The sequence below is a fragment of the Dasypus novemcinctus genome, chromosome 2, assembly GCF_030445035.2.
Source record: "Dasypus novemcinctus isolate mDasNov1 chromosome 2, mDasNov1.1.hap2, whole genome shotgun sequence".
Taxonomy (NCBI): domain Eukaryota; kingdom Metazoa; phylum Chordata; class Mammalia; order Cingulata; family Dasypodidae; genus Dasypus; species Dasypus novemcinctus.
The window spans coordinates 152213070-152226396 of NC_080674.1; the positions used below are offsets into that span (position 1 = coordinate 152213070).

At 40.5% G+C, this 13327-nt stretch overlaps 1 pseudogene; it reads left to right on the forward strand.

Annotated features, from left to right (window-relative positions):
* The first annotated feature begins 9945 nt into the window (after positions 1-9945).
* LOC101437649 (ras-related protein R-Ras2 pseudogene) overlaps positions 9946-13327 on the forward strand; it is a 42766-nt pseudogene continuing 39384 nt past the window's right edge.

A 13327-nucleotide genomic window follows, 5' to 3' on the forward strand; every position in this document is an offset into this window, starting at 1 on the left:
CTATTGTAAGCCCTGGGTAAAATGTAGTGAGTGCCTACCCTGAGAGACCTTATGTTATAAATGAAGGAAACAACCACAAAAAGAGTTAAGAAATACATAAATCAGACAACATCAGATATTTTAAAGCACAACGATGAACATAAAGAAGGGAAAATCGAGTCTAGTAAGTGAGAGGGATTGATATGGTGACCAGGCTTCTGCATCTGGCGTCATATGCCCAACTGACTGTCACCTTGATCCAGGTTCCTAACCTCTCTAAACCCCAGTTTTCTTATCTGCAAAATGGGGGTTTTCACATTACCCACTTTGAAGGTTTTTAAAAAGAATGTGGCTAGTCCTGGCATCTCCCCTACCTACTCAAAGAACCCAGCACAGAATTTTGGGTGTTTTAATAAATTTTCATAAAGAAGTTTCTTTCTTGGCATTATATGAGAGCAATTTAGCTTAGAGACTAAGAGTTGCTCTGTTATTTTTTTTTCCCTTAACAATTAAAGTAAGAGAAGAACTGACTCCATAGTCACCATCACTCTCTGCCATACCTCATAAAAACGTCAAAGCTGGCTGGTCAAAAAATGTGGATGATAGAAAATGTCTCAGACTGATGGAGTAGGATGGATAGAGTTTCTGGCAGGCAGAGAGATTTCTCAGTAAGAAATTGTATTGATGGGAGGTAGTTTCAAGAAAGGGAGAGGTTCCTATGTTAAAAAAAGAATACTAAATGCAAATTCCTGTTCCATTCACCAAGGATTCAGAGTGAGCAAAACTGTCAAGGTCCCTCCCTCATGGAGCTTAGTGGGGAAGAGAGGAAAAAAAACATTAACCAAATAAAAGAAAATATAAGGATAAATTCAGGCAGTAATGACTGCTGTGAAGAAAATAAGGTAATGGGACAGCCAGTGACTGCAAAGAAGTTTGGTGGAATTTAAGGAGGGAAATGAACAATCATCCTCTATAAATTTTAAAGGTCACATTGTTTCCATGTGGATAATGTATTGGACAGTGATAAGAGTGGAAGTGAAGAGTGCAGTCAAGAGGCTGTGACAGTGGCCCCTGTGAGAGATGACAGTGGCTTGGACCAGGGTGGAATGACTCAGTGAGAGGCGGGTGGACTGATGAGTGAGCTGAGACAGGAAGAAGGAAAAGCAGGCACAAAAGCAAACACAACAAAAGACTAACAGAATGGGAAGTTAGAGCGGAAAGAACACTCAGAGCTCATTCTGGTCCAACCCCTTAATTTCTGCAGACAAGGAAACCACATGCCTGGAGGGGAAGGGGCTTGCCATTGTCTCAGGGCTTAGGAGCTTCAGCAGTCTCTGAGTCACCTGACCTGCATTCAGGACTCCTCCTACCACCCCACCCTGGAAGAGCCAGTAATAGGCTTCATTTTTTAAGAAATTTTGGATCACAGAGGGGTTCAACTATGGCAGGGGAGGAGCATTGGTGTGGGGTGTCATTAATGGGGTATGCATGGGTAGGAGGGAGTTCTCCAGGGCAAGCATATCGGGTATATAGATATGTTCACATGTTCATCGGGTATTGACATAGTGGGTAGAGTTACACATGACAAATGAGGGAGTGCTGGGTTCCCATTCTGGGGAGTTCTGTCACATTCCCCAATGGAACAGCAACAATCTCCCAAGTGCAAGGGCAAAGACCAGTGAAGAAGAATGGTCCAATGATGGGTCCCTAATACTGATGACTATGCTTAAGACTGACATTGACTTAGAGCTGCAGGGTGCCTAAGAGTTACCTCCTGAAAGCCTCCACGCTGCTCAAATGTGGCCACTCTCTAAGCCAAGCTCAGCGTATAAATGCATTACCTTCTCCTCAGTATGGGACATGAGTCTCAGGGATGAACTTCCTTGGTGCTGAGGGATTATAAAAGGGGGAAATGGTAAAGACAAATGAGTATTTATGGCTAAGAGACTTCAAAATGAGTTGGGAGGTCATCAGAGGGGTTGTGCTTATGCACATCTCAGCAGGATCTCAGAGACAGCCAAAGTAGATACAACCCCAGGTAGTGGTGTTTCTGAGGGCTATGGAGATATCCAGGTCCTTCCATCATGACAGATGATTCTGGAATTCAGTGCCTTGCCAGTGGGCCCTACTTTGGAATTTGTGCTCCTGAGTGTGATGGAGTTGGACTCAGATGTGACTTCTCTATGCATGCCTCTTTTGTCCATTTTACTGAAACTGTGGTTGGTACTGGGGTTGATATATGCTCAGGAGACTCGAATCTCTGTACTGTCCATGTGCAGCTGGACCTTGAGCCTCACCAGAGTTGCAACACCTACCCTCCAGTTCGTTGGACTTACCCAGGTCAGCTAACAGGGAGATGAGGATGGTCAACTACCACAACAAGGAACCAAGAGAGTTTACAACTGCAAGCAGGAGAATCCCATCCATCAGTCATGTGGGATGTAAGCCCCCTTTCAATTTAGATGTGGAGTGGGCATCGCCATCCCAGGGTCCTCAGGATGGAGGAATAAAATATGAATTAGAGTGGACTTACTGGTATTCTACTATAGAATTATGGTGAATCTAGCAACAGAAGAAATTATATCATTTATATGGGGACAGTGGCCATGGGAATTGGTGAAGGCAGGGAGAGGAAAAAAGAGGTGTGATATGGGGGCATTTTGGGGACTTGGAGTTGTCCTGAATGGTATTGCAGGGACAGATACAGGACATTATATATCCTGCCATAACCCACTTAATGGACTGGGAGAGAGTGTAAACCAGAACATAAACTATAATCCATGCTGTGTAGCAGTACTCCAAAATGTATTCATCAAAAGCAATGAATGTACCACATTAATGAAAGAAGTTGTTGATGTGGGAGGAGTGGGAGGAATGGGGGGTGTAAGAATGGAGTCTGTGGGAACCTCTTATATTTTTTAATGCAACATTTTGTGTGATCTATGTTTCTTTAAAAAAAAAAGAGAAACAAAGAAATGAGTAAAAAATAGGAGACATCAAGGCCCGGATTGTGTGTAGCTCAAGTTATGTAGAAGGGAGAGGAGACAAGTTAGGACCCGTGATAACTATTAGGCAATTTAATCACTTCAGTGAAAGCAACCACTCAAAAAAGGAATACAGTTTTGAGGGTTGACAAGATGGGGACAGTTTCAAGAGGGAAATTGGGAAACAAAAATAAAACATTTGTACCTCAAAAAAAAAAAAAAGAATGCAGTAAAGAAAAAGTAAAAGAAAGTGAGAGAGTGAGGAAGAAGGAGATGAGGGAGAGAAAGGGACAGTGGAGGGTTAAAGAAACAGAAAGGAAATCAAGATGAAATGAGAGGAAAATGAAACTAGTTGAACTAAGGAATGGTGCAGATAGGGTGAGGAGTGAAGGAGAGGAAGGGGACCTTGTTGTTGGGATTTTTTAAGGCTGATGGTTTCCAGTTGAGGTTTGGTTTAATCAACCATTACTTGGCTCACTGCAGCTGTCAGGGAACCAGCAGCAGCAGTTGGAGCAGCTGCCCATGCCACCCGAGCCACAGGACCCAACGGCAAGGAAGTGCAGATGGGCAGGAAGTGAAGTCTCTCTGGGTCAGAGCCAGGCTAGCCAAGGGCACATTGCTCTTGCCTACCTCTTGGGATGTTCAGTATCTTCCCAAGGCAGCTCAGAGACCAGGCCTGGAAATGCTCCAGCCCCCACTCACTATCACCACCACCACCATCACCATCATCATCATCATCAGGACTACCTTTTCTTTGGGCCAGGCACTGAGCTGGAGGCTTTACATGTGTGTCTCTCATCCTCACATAAACGTCCCTAAGGTCATAGATAAAGAAACTGAGACTGGACTAATGTGACTAAGGTTTCAGAACCAGGAAGTGGCAGAAAGACCCTGCTCTCAGTTTACTTTTCCCCACTTAAAAAGGAACTATGGAGTGCTGGACAGATTTTAGAAAAGGTGTAAGTAACTGGTGTTGAAGGGGCCTGGTATTTTCTCTTTTTCTGCAGATAGGGGTGCTGGCCTATGAAGATGAGCTCTTCTAACCTCAAATCTGGCCAACAATCCTCCCTCTCCTCCCCCCGCCCCGCGAATGGTCAATTCCAGTTACAGACAGCTCGCAAAATACAAATAGAACTTTCCTTTGGAATTTTTATGCTGTTTCTTTGTGTACAATGTATAATAATTGGCCTTTTTCTTTTCCTTCAAGGCCCCTCTCAGATGTTACCCCATCTATGAAGGTTTTTTCCTTTCCAGGCAAACTAAGTCCCTTTCTGCCAGGTGCCTTAGAGTTTTGCACTTTGGCCTAAAGCACTTGTTTGCCTTCTCCATCAGAGCATGGGCTTCTTAAGGAAAGGAACTGTGTTTTATCATTTCTGTAATCTCTGTGCCTAGCACAGAGTGGGGCATAGAGAAAGCATCCAATAAATGTTTACTGAATTGAAAAGCAAAAATTGGAAAGGGCACTTGTTGAGGCTACTATAAATCAGCTGTATCCAACCTCGTTCCCTTAACTCAGATACTCAGATAAAGAAGACATTCTCATTCCCACAAGTGTATCCATATTTTTTTCCTATTGCTGAGAAAATAAACTAGTTTATTATTTTCTTGTGGAGAATAACTATTAAAAGTATTTTATAAGATGCACGCTATACAATTGACCTTTTCTTATCTCTAAAGTGTCATTCTGCAAGAAAAAATATATATCTGGTTATTCTTAGTTTATTTGAACCTTTGGTTTTTTTTAGACTTTTGCTCCATGGGTAACAGATAAGAGATGACCAATTATAATCTACTGAAGAATAAGCTCAGACATGGCTTGTTATAGAGGTAAATATAGAACACGTAATAGTGGCACATTTTATAGCTTCTTATGAATAGCATTATTACAAAGTCCTTTTGTTTCTGATTTGGTTGTTGCAGCTCCTCTTTCATTATTAACTGAAACTTCATAGCATAATGATGCTATGCTCACTGCCAGGCACCAAAGATAAAAATACACTATATTTTCCTCATCTATCCTTGCCTTGTTGTTTATTAAAGATATATAGTGGGCACAATAAAGAAGGAAACAGCAAAGCATACTAAAATCATGACCCAGAGGCACGACAGTAATCCAAAGCTGTCACAAGCATCAATGATTCAGCCATAACGGCAGCTCACTCTGACTTACAGGGCAGAAGGAAGACAGTCTGAGTGCCCTGTGCAAATCCTAGTTCAGTTCTGAGAATTCTACCTCTTTGTCTCCCATTCAGGATTCTGGAACAAAAATATGAGAGAGTGAACCCATTATAAGGGCAAACCTCAATCTCCTCTAATTATTTTTAGCAGTACTTCAATCATAAACTTCCAAAATACAATGATTGTTAGTCTAATGGGCTAATACCATTGGGCCTCCCCAACCTGAGGGTACAAATGGGGTCATATTATAAAATATTATACTGCATTTCAGCCTCCTAATTTCTCAAAGTGGAGTTTGTCCCTACTAAAAATCATCCTTCAAAGGTGCTTCAACTGTGCCCACACATGCCTCTGTCAACTGCAGTCATATGTGACAGCTATCAGCTTTTCCTCTCCTGATCGCGCTCCCATTTGTTGAAACCTGCTCTCTGCTCTCATCCCTCTTGCCCAGGAAAGGCCCTCAGCTTTGCAGCAATGGATTGTGCCCCAAATGCAAATGTTGTTGTTGTTTCCTGCTGTTCCTCAAGCTGACAATTTGCAGGATTCCAGTTGGGGAGCAGTCTCCGTGAATGGAGAGGTGGGAAGAGTGTTTCCTCCCTGACTCTAAACTACACTGTATTAGTTTACTATGCCTGCTGTAACAAATTACCATAAACATAGTGGCTTAGAACAATGCAAATTCATTATTGTATAGTTCTGGATATCAGAAATCTGACAGGGGTCTCAGTGGGATAAATCCGGATAAGCAGCAGGGCTATAGGTCCTTTCTGGAAGCTCTAGGCATTTCCTTGCCTGTTCCAGCTTCTGGAGGCCACCTGTTTTCCCTGGTTCTTGGCCCTGTTCTCTATTTTCAAAGGCAGTAATGCTGCATTTCTCCAACCAGTCTTCCATAACCACATTTTCCTCTGACTCTCTTTTTCTGCTCCCCTTTTTCACTTTTATGTACCCTTATGATTACACTGGGCAAACCCAGTTAATCCAGCATAATCTCCCTATTTTAAAATCAGTGACTAGCAACTTGAATTACCCTTTGCCATGGAACTTAAAACATATTCACAGGTTCTGAGGATTAGGATGTGGACATTTTAGGGGATGGAGGCCTTATGCTGCCTACCACATATACTTTGTCACTTGGACTCCAAGCAGGCTTTTTTATGACTCATGTCTTAATTAACAAACTACTGAAGTAATGAGGTCACAGGAAATAAAGTTTGTATGTAAAAATATATTCTAATTTCTGTATACTAGTAACACACAGTTAGAAAGTGAACTTATCGCAATATCATTTGAAATAGTATCCAAATACCTAGAAATAACTCAAATACATGCAAAAATTCTACACTGAAAAGTGCAAAACAGTGCTGAGAGATATTAAAGACTTTAAAAATGGAGAAGTATACCTTACCCATGAATTTGAAAACTCAATATTATTAAGATAGCAATCTCCCCCAAATGATGTATAGATTCATTACAATTACAATAAAAATAACAGAATTTTTATTAGAAATTAACAAGCATATTCTAAAATATACATGGAAATTGAAAGTACCTAGAATAGCCAAGACCAACTTGAAGAATAACAAAATTGGTGGGCTTCACTGCTGATTTAAAGACTTAATATAAAACTACAGAAATCAGCAGGTGTGGTATTGATGAAAGCATTGGGTGTATAGATCAATGAAACAGAATAGAGGATCTAGAAATAGACATGGACCTATGAAGTTACTTGATATTTTCACCAAGATGCCATATAAGTCAATGCAGGAAAGAAAGATCTCTTCAGTAAATCTAACTAGTGAAACTATATAGTCATATGAGAAAAGCATCTTGAACCCTTCTTCACAGTATATACAAATATTAGTTAGATATGGATCATAGGTAAAATGGAAATACTAAAACCATAAAACTATAAACAATAGGAGACTATTTTTAGGACTTTGAGGTAAGCAAGGACTGTTTTTGATAGGAAACAAAAAGCACTCTTCATAAAAGAAAATAGTGATGGGAGTGGAAGTAGCTCAGTGGTTGAGCACCTACTTCTCATGTATGAAGTCCCAGGTTCAATTCCCGATATTGCCTTAAAAAAAAATTACTGATAAACCAAACATCATCAAAATTAAACACTTCTGCTCATCAAAATACACCATTTAAAAAGTTAAAAAACAAAAAAGCTACAAACTGGAGAAAATATTCACAGGACATGCATCTCTCAAAAGTCTGGTGTCTAGACTATTCAGAGTACCAGTCAAGAAGAAAAAGAGAAAAGACTTTACAGTTACTTTATGAAAGAAGATATTTGAATGGCCAGTGAGCATATGAAGATGTCTTCAAAATCATTGTGAACCATTAGGTAAATGCAAATTAAAACCATAATGAGATACCACTATATACCTAATAGAATGGCTAATATTTGAAAAGACTCAACAATATCAAATGTTGGCAAGGATTTGGAGCACTAGACTTTTCTTATACATTGCTAGCGGAAGTATAAAAGGGTAAAACCACAAATCCACAAAATGACTTACATAAGAAAACACATAGCAGTTCTCAATATAAATAGCCCAACACTGGAAAACTCAGACTATCATCAGGATAACGCATAATCAATTTGTAGTATAGTTTTGTAAAGGAATTCTATTTGGCAATACAAAAGAATGAACTGCTGATACATGCAGTGGCATGATACAAAAAGCTAGATACAAAAGACTATATGTTATATGCTCCCATTCATAGGAAGAAGAGCCAAACTAATTTATGGAACTAAAAGTCAGAAAAGTGTTAGCACTGAGTAGGATGGGGGTGGAGGGATGTGCAAGCTCTAGACTGGAAAGAGACATGAAGGAAGTTTCTGGACTGATAAAAATAATTTATCTTGATGGGGTGGTGGTTACAAGGGTGTATACATAAGTAAAAATTTATTGATCAGGGAAACGGACTTTGGCCCAGTGGTTAGGGCGTCCGTCTACCATATGGGAGGTCCGTGGTTCAAACCCTGGGCCTCCTTGACCCGTGTGGAGCTGGCCATGCGCAGTGCTGATGCGCGCAAGGAGTGCCCTGCCACGCAAGGGTGTTCCCCGCGTGGGGGAGCCCCACGCGCAAGGAGTGCGCCCGTGAGGAAAGCCACCCAGCGTGAAAAGAAAGAGCAGCCTGCCCAGGAATGGCGCTGCCCACACTTCCCGTGCCGCTGACGACAACGGAAGCAGACAAAGAAACAAGACGCAGCAAATAGGCACGGAAGAACAGACAACCAGGGGAGAGGGGGAAATTAAATAAATAAAATAAATCTTTGAAAAAAACAATTTATTGATCAATACACTTAAAATTTGTGCATTTTACCAATTAAAGAAGGTTAATCAACTTTCTCACTTTGCATTTAGCAAGGTGGAAGTTCCCACACATTTTGACAGTACATGTGAGTTTGTTTGTAGGGGAGAACTTGGAGAGGGGAAATGCTGTCTATGATAGCAGTCTAAACCCCAGGTCAGCCACCAAGTTCTATTTCTATTATTAATGTATGAGCACACAGCTCAAAACTGATTATAACATAGCAGCATACCTTAACATAACTGCTGAGACCTGATGCTCAGAAAGAAGATGGAAGAGACTTGAATTTGAGCCTTTGGAGGGTAGACATTTTATTTGCTTCATCTCCAACTCTATGGCCTAACATAATTCCTGACCTATGATGACAGTTCAATTAATAATTGTTGAAATAAAGGAAGAATGATAGTTTGGTGTGTAGACAAACTCACTTGGGGTGAGGGTTACACTGGTCAGTTCCTATAGTCGTCATCTACTTCCAAGCACACAAACTTCACAAAGGAGGATTTTATGTTTTTCATTTTGGTTTTTCTTATGACAAACCCTGGTAGCAGAGCACCATGACTATGTATAATCATGGTGATTTCATCACTTGTTTTTAGATAATGACTGCTTTCATGGGTCCTCAGCCATCAGTTATAATCCTTCTGATTACAGAGTATAGTACGTCCTGTCAGGTAGAGCCAACATCTGATAGATGCTCTCCAGCTTTGGATACCAGTGACTGTTCTGAAGGCTTCCCTTTTGTCAGGGGCCTGCACAGTGAAGGTGTGCATATACAAAGTAGATGGGAAACAGGAGAACATGGACAATCTTTCCTTAGCTAGTCTGCTGGGGCAATATCTAAGCCTCAAACAATATCAGTTTTGGGAACAGGAGTTGACTGACCAGAGGTTAAGCAATCCTTGTTCTCAAGGACTCATCTCTAATTCTCTAATGATGAGTAAAACATTTCAAAATGGGACACATTATTTGTTTGTGATCAATATCAAAGCAATTAGATTGAAAAAAAAAATTGGACTTCTGCTATGTTCCAATAGGTATAATAAAAAAGAGAATAGGAACATAATGAAGTGGTAAGGGGGCCGGTCTAGAAGCAGGGAGCAGGGAGCTCTGGGTTTGAATGACAGCCCTGTTACCTATAAACCCTTCTACCCACCCAGAAATGCTTATCAAAATCTTTTGGAGAAGGAGCATGAGGTGAAGGACATGTGTAGTTTGTAAAGGTACCCAAAGAGGCTTGGCTATAAGTCTCTAAAGCCCTCAACCACCTGGATAGAGAAGAACTGTTGCAAAGAAATCATTTAAGACAAAAATCTCACTGGTACTCAGTTTCCACATTGGTAAAATAAGAAAAACGAGGCTATTTTTTATGGTTTTAAGCTCCAATGGAAAAATGTTAAAAAAATTAATGACCTCATTGTAATCTAAAACGTTGTGTTCAAATGAAAATTGACAGAGGGCAGCAGTAGAAGGGGAGATGATGGGGGTTGTGTGGTATGGTGGTGGCTGTAGCAAGGCTGGAGTGGCAGTGGTGGTGGCCATGAAAGTGGTGTTGGTGGTGGCTGAAATGGTGGTGGATGGCGCCAGGGTAGCTGTGTAGTATTCTAAGAGCCTACTGCTGGTTGCCCCCAGCAGATGTCTCTCTAGGTTGAATAAAAGCATACTCTTTTTCCTGAGAAGAAGCAAAATCATTGTGCTCTCAAGAATATATATCGTCACTTAGATCCCTATCCTCAAGACTTATGTAATATTAGATATGGATGGGATCTTAGAGAATATTATATTTTGCCCAAACTCCTAATGTTTAAAAAAAGAAAACTGAGGCAAAAGAGGATGCAGATACTTGTTCAAGATCGCACAAGCATCAGGGTGACTGGTATTTATGAAAGGACTAAAACCCAGCCCTAGGGTCCCAAATCTGAACTCACATCCCAGATTTGCCACTAACTAGCTGTGTAACTCAAGGTTCCTATATCAGTGAACATGGGAGGAAAAACATCTATGTTTTAGAGAAACTATGAGGAATAATACTTTTGAAATTGGTTAACAGATTGTTTGACCCATAGAGTGTCCTCAGTAATTTTTTTTCTTTTTCCTCCTTCCCTCTCTGTTCTCTTCATCTCACTGACCTCTCCTTAACTATTTTTCCAACATGCATTAATTAGAACTTTTGCTGTAAGTAACAGAATTTTATTTAGGTTAAATATGCAAAGTAGGTGATCTGCTATTAGGATGTAGGGGTACTGTGTAGACCCCAAAGCGAAGAACTCAGTGAGGTTCCAGGAAATCACCAAAATGGAAACTAAAAAAAAAAAAAAAAAAAGTAGGCAACCTCTCTTTTCCATCTCTCTTCCTTGAGTCTCTCTCCATCTGCTTCCTTTTCTTTCTCTCTTCTCTCTTTCTCCACACATCTGGTGATAGGAGACGGCCATCCCATAGCTCCTAACAGCTTTCTTCCATTTGCCAGTCTAGACACAATCATAATATTTTAGTCCCATTCCCAACTTCCTGGAAAAGAGACTTTGATGGGCCAGGGTAAGGAGGGGTCAGTGAAATCAAATAATATACCGTGGTTGCCAGGGACCCACCACTCAAAATGAAAAGACTAGTTTTAGGGGTCAATGTGAATTGAGCAAAGACCCCCTAAATGTCTACAACAACACGCTGATCAGAATCTGTGTCCACGTTTGAAAGGCCTCCAGCTTAATTCATAGATTAGAGAGGGGCCATAGTGGCAAAAGCCTGTGTCTCAGTGCTGATACATTGAGCATTTAGAATTTTCCATCTCCAAAGCTCCATGTTGATCTTTTATATATTTATTTATTTATTTTATATATTTTTGTCTTTATTTATTTTTAATGTTACATTAAAAAAATATGAGGTCCCCATATACTCCCAGCCCCCTCACCTCACTCTTCCCATAACAACAACCTCCTCCATCATCATGGGACATTCATTGCACTTGGTGAATACATCTCTGAGCACTGCTGCACCACATGATCAATGCTCCACATTACAGTTTACACTCTCCCCCAGTCCACCCAGTGGGCCATGGGAGGATATACAATGTCCAGGAACTGTCCCTGCAGTACCACCCAGGACAACTCCAAGTCCTGAACATGCCCCCACATCACATCTCTTCTTCCTACTCCCTACCGTCAGCAGCTACCATGGCCACTTTCTCCACACCAGTGCTACATTTACTTCCATTACTAATCACAACAGTTCCAGAATTGAATATCAGTAAGTTCACTCTAATCCATACTCTATTTTGTGGGCCCTGGGATGCTTATGTCCACTCCACATCTATATTGAGAGGGGACTTAGATTCCACTTGGATGATGGATGCAATTAACACCTAGAGTAATGGCCACAGAACACATTTTCTCAACTCTCTTTTCTTGGCTTAGTCGTGAGTTTGGTTAGATCAGATATTCTTGCCTTTCAAACCTGGACTTATGGAAAAACTGTTCTTCGGAGAATCATCTAATTTCAGATAGGCTTGGCTCTAAAATAAGAGGCCCTTTTCATGGCATTGCTATGGAAAACTGCCATGAATATTCTATATCAGGGAAAATGTTGACTTAATGGTTCTGCTATTCAAAAGCTATTCTTGGAGTCCAGTTATTAGAAACACTCCAGCTCAGCAGTCACATTTTCTGCCTATATACATGACTGCCTTTCTAATGAATGAATTATATATGAGCTAATTATAGAAAATTAGATTTTTTTTTCAGGGCTTAGCACGGTCCTTTATAGGCATAACCAGTTGCCTTTTTTCAAGGTTTAGATTTCATGAATTTTCTGCTTAATTGAAACCACTGATTTTAGTGGAAAATTAAATGAATAACATACTTTTCTAATGAATATAAGCTTATGCCATGCAAATACTGAAGAGTCATGCATTAATGCAATTGCTGTGTACTTCATCACCAGTTTTAAAAAAAAAGTCTTAGCACAAATCTTTTATCCCTGTTGATGACAGTTCTGCTTTGGGGTTTTGCTAATGCTAAGCAGAAAAAATCTGCCCGGAAGTTTCAGGCTCAATTCTAAATTAGGCCTTTCTTTTCCATAGCTTCTCTGTATGTTTTGAAAAAATCTGAATTGATCATAGTTGAAGATTATGCATATCCAAGGCATAGCTCTTCCTCCACTTAGATGGATTTACACCACAGCTGGGGTATAACTGGAAGCCCAGAGTTTTGGTGTAGATGAGTAGGGATAAAGAATCGTGAGAAAGAGTTAAAAGAAGGAAGTGGAATGTTACCCATTGCCTCCACTCTGCACAGTAAAGCAAAAAGTGCACATAAGAGTTTGTATGTGTCTCATTTTCCCAAACCCAAACAATCTGCTATGATCTGTGAGTTAACTCCTTCTATGGAGACTGCTTTCTTTTCTGTTAACTCTCCTCTCATCTGTAGCATCTAGAGTCTTGGCAAAGAGGGAAGTGACATCAAGCAAATCCACACTAAGTAAGATGTGAGTCAGTAAGTGCTGCTAAACTGAGAGCCCTTCTTCCAACATACTACTGAGGTGCATAAACAGTTACACGCTTTGCAGAGATCCTGTAGGTTCTTGAGTCCAGCCTGGAATGGATCTGCAGCCTCCTTGCCTCCTCTTGCCTCGTACCTCTGTCCACATTGCTGACTTTGAATATGTATATCCTTACCACATTATGTAAATTCTCAATCAGCCTGTCATGTTTAGACTGTGTATGTCATTATATCTGACACTCTTGTAAACTACTGTGTGATCAATAAGATTCCTATAACAAATGCTGCTTTAAAAACAAACAAAGCAAATAACAAATACCCTGCTGACTTCTAGCCCATATTAGTTTGTTGTCTATTTATAGGATCTTT